The following is a 4,216-nucleotide window of genomic DNA, read 5'->3' on the forward strand; positions in this document are numbered from 1 at the left end:
GCTGGGGATGTAACTTAGTAATAGAGCGTCCCTGGGTTCAATCCCGAGTGCAGAGAGAGAAAGAGAGAGCATGCGTACTGGGAACGTCTGCTCAGGTGGCCTTTCAACTCCAGCTTAGTTACAGAGATAACCACTTTTCCCAGCAGACCACATCATAATTAGCCCACTTCCTTGATAGTCCTGAGCATGTCTACTCAGAAATACATTTGAAAAAAGAGCTCTTTTAATTCATCAAAACCGAAAAAGGATATTTCTAGATTTTAAAAGACTGATGCTGTAAGCCAGTTGCACAGGAGGAGAGGGCAGCCCTGAGCAGGGCAGTGTCTATGACTGAGGGGACTCAGGTGAGCACAGCTAAGCCATCTGCAGCTGGATTTCCAGGAGCTGGAGGAAGACGTGTTTGTCCTGAGGAGGGAAGACAGGGTCACAGTACCCATTACAGTCCACCCCTGAGCGGCTCAGCTCCATTTCCTTCTTCTAGGAAGCGGGTCCTATGGGAACAGCTCCTTTAGGAGTCTGGTTGGTGTTGATCCTGGAGTACTTGAGGGGAGGAGTTAACGGATGCTCCTCCTCCTCCTCCTCTTCCTCCTCCTCCTCCTCCTCCTCCTTCTCCTCCTTCTCCTCCTCCTCCTCCTCCTCCTCTTCCTCCTCTGCTACTCCTTCGATTCCTCTTTCCCTGGGCTAGTATTCCTGCAGATCCTGTTAGGTAATTCTGACCCTCATTCTTGAAGGGTGTCAGCCTCAGCTTCCCTTGGCAAATGGCCATTCGAGTGGGCTCAGCCTGAGAAGAGCAAGGGAAGATGTCCCAGTGGGTTACCTGAGTGCCAACTGTATACCTGTGTAGCAGGAAACTTTGTCCTGACAATAAGGTTACTTGTCTGCTGGTCCCAGGGCCCGAGGATTCTGAAATGACTGATAGCAGCCATAGTTCAAAGTTCAGTGGGATTCCTGCAGAGTCCCTGGGTGGAAGTGCTACTGCCCAAGATTAAGATTGTTTGATGTCTCATGACCTGGATATAGCCTAATTTATTTAACCCACCATCCTTCATGACTCATAGCCTCCTCCCCCTCCCTCCTCTCTCCTCCCCTTCCTTCCATCCTCCCTTCCTTCTGTCCTTCTTTCCTTCCGTCCTTCTTTCCTCCTCCCTACTACAAACAAACTCAACAGCAAGGATTTCTTTAGGATAGATTCTAAAGGAGAATTCACTGGGTAAAGGGTGTGTATGCTTTAAATTTAAATGAACACTGCCAGATTTCCCTCTCAAATGGCTTCACTAATTTATAGTTGGCAAGTTATTTGATTTCTGTGATCCTTAATTTCCTCAGCTCTAGAAATTTAATATAGTAAAACCTATTATGTAGATTTGGTGAGATTATAAAATGAGAAAACAAATGTTTTAACAGTGTTCAGAAGGTAGTTGGTTCTCACCGTCCTTAAGACTTAAATCAGGTAGGAAAATCTATTTTACTGTCATCTTTAGTCTAATTATTTATGGAGAGCTAAGATGGTCACAACTTTCTTTGTGAGAATACTTCATATTTGCTAAATTTTGGAGATTAAAAATTGGGGCTGGAGAGAGCTGGGGATGTGGCTCAAGTGGTAGTGCGCTCGCTGCTCGCCTGGCATGCGTGCAGCCCATGTTGAATCCTCAGCACCACATACAAAGATGTTGTGTCCGCTGAAAACTAAAAAATAAATATTTAAAAAAACCTCTCTCTCTCTCTCTCTCTCTCTCTCTCTTTTTTAAAAAAAGAAATAAAGGTATTGTGTCCAACTACAATTAAAAAATAAATATTGAAAAAAAATTGGGGATTGGGTTGTGGCTCAGAGGTAGAGTGCTCGCCTATCATGTGTGAGGCACTGGGTTCAACCCCCAGCACCACACGCAAATATGTCTCCACCTATAACTAAAAAATAAATATTTAAAAAAAAAATTGGGAGAGGTAGGGTCGAAGTTGTAGCTCAGCGGTAGAACGCTTGCCTAGTGCATGTGAGGCATTGGGTTCGATCCTCAGCACCACAAAAATAAAAAACAAAAGTATTGTGTCCATCTACAACTCAAAATATATTTAAAAAAAATGGGGAGGTTTACTAAAAAATTATTACATGCAAGAAAGTAAAAAAGACAGACAGTGGTGTGATTTTTCTTGTTATGCCAGGGCTTCACTTAACAAGCCTAAGGATCATCTGACTTTCTTTTTTTTTTTTTTTTAATTTTTAATATTTATTTTTCAGTTTTTGGTGGACACAACATCTTTGTTTGTATGTGGTGCTGAGGGTCGAACCCGGGCTGCACGCATGCCAGGCGAGCGTGCTACCGCTGAGCCACACCCCCAGCCCTCATCTGACTTTCTTGATAAATGTAACGTTATTTAATTTTCTCTTTGCTGACCAATGGGCCCAGGCATTTACAATAAAAGAAGTTAATATGTAAAAAAAGTGAGAAGCTCAAAATTATTTTTGTCCAATAGCAATGCCAATGATTTCTGCTCACTAGAGAAAATAATCCTAAATATTTTAGTTCGTTGCCCTGTAGAAGGAACATCACTGAGTTCTGGATCTAATTTAACAGTTTTATTTTCATCTTTTATTTTACCTGCATGCACATCCATTTCTTGTATCTGCCTTTGAATCACTTTGACATTCGTTTGTTTCCCTCATTAATGAGCTAAAAAAAAAAAAAAAAAATGGATGTAAGCTCTTATGCATGTTTTTAGTATGTTTTGAAAATTATGTTTTCCGAGGCAGGCTGTTGGACCCCCAGGGCCTGGGGCAGCCCTTCCTGATGCCAACGACTGCCTGGCCTCCCCTGACCGTGGCCAGTTGAGGAGGCCCAGGCCCACTGGCCCACGTGCTCCCACAAGGACAAGCAGGTGACCAGCGCCCTGACTGGGCAGCTCTCCTCTGCACAGGAGTGGGCGGTGATGCAGAACCACGTGGAGCGGGCAGTGCAAGTGGCCCAGCGGGCAGTGGCTCAAGTTCTGAGGACTGAGGGGGCTGTTGTGGGGCACCCATGTTCAGCCACCACTGCAGCCGTGCAGGCAGCCCCCTGATGCACACTGTCAGGACCCTGTAGCACTTACAACTTCAGGCCCCATCCAGTCTGCTCATCTGCTGGGCCACCGTCCCCCAGGGTGCGCAGACTGGAGGAGGGCGAGGATGGGGACAGCCCGCCCTACGTGTGCACTGGCCTTGACCTCGTCACTCTGGGCCCTGCGAGATGTGCACCATGACCTGGTGTAGTCCCTCATGCAGCGGGGCTTCTATGGGGCACCCTGGCCAGTTGGTGCCCCAGGCCCACGCTTCTGTGTTCACGCCCAGCCCGGCTTCTGCCACTGCTTCCAGGTGTTCTGTGGGATGCTCGAGTACAGTTGTGGCTGTCTGGATCCCAATACGTAGGCCCACTGCTCTCCTGTTTCCAGAAGTTTCTCTACTCATGCCCAGTCTCAGCTGGCGTCTGAGACTCTGCAGGGCCTCTTCCTCCAGGGACTGCCATCCTGTCTGTTGGGAGGATGCCCACCTCTTGCCTGGGGTGCTGGTGCCTTCCAGCTCCAGAGCCGGCCGGGCGGTCTCAGGGGCTTACTGTGCTTGGAACGGGCCACAGTGAGAGCCGTTCTCAGCCACAGTGGCTGTTTTATAGTCCCCGTGGCCCTCCGTGGTCATGTTAGAAAACAGCTTTGACGTGTGCCCATTAACCACCTCAAAACAAAACAGGATTTTTCTTTCGATGGCATTTCATAGTATGTCAGTGGTTTGTTCCTTTTTATTGTTTTGTTGTTCTAAAACCATGCAACTACCTTTGCACCCTGCAAATGGGTTCTTTTTGGGGGAGGGGGGCTTCATTCTTTTGCTTTCTTTTGAGTTCTCTCCAAATTCTCCTTGGCTCTAGAGAATGATTAGACACAGAAGTCAAGCAAGGCGAGAAGTCCCCCCCCCCCATCTCCCGCCCCACTTCTCAGCTTAGACTCTTCTCCTTTGGGAACGTTCCAGCATCCTTCTATCTTATCCCGACGCCCTGTGATTTCCCCTTGCAATAGGAGGCACTGAAAGCGCTTGTTGTTTCTTTTTCTGTCTTCCCCCAAAGCACCGACTGTGTTCTGTTGACTTTTTATTTCCAGCTTTCAGCACCGTGTCTGGATGTAAGTACTCCATACGTATTTTGAATGAGTGAATTATGGGATGAGAATGACGCGAGTCTTATTTGGTGTTCCAAGG

The 4,216-nt window shown here is 47.1% G+C and overlaps 1 pseudogene; it reads left to right on the forward strand.

Moving 5' to 3' along the window:
• Nucleotides 1-2,708: 2,708 nt before the first annotated feature.
• Nucleotides 2,709-3,400, forward strand: LOC143396897 (putative inactive tRNA-specific adenosine deaminase-like protein 3; annotated as a pseudogene).
• Nucleotides 3,401-4,216: the final 816 nt, after the last annotated feature.

Source organism: Callospermophilus lateralis, chromosome 1 (assembly GCF_048772815.1).
Source record: "Callospermophilus lateralis isolate mCalLat2 chromosome 1, mCalLat2.hap1, whole genome shotgun sequence".
NCBI lineage: Eukaryota > Metazoa > Chordata > Mammalia > Rodentia > Sciuridae > Callospermophilus > Callospermophilus lateralis.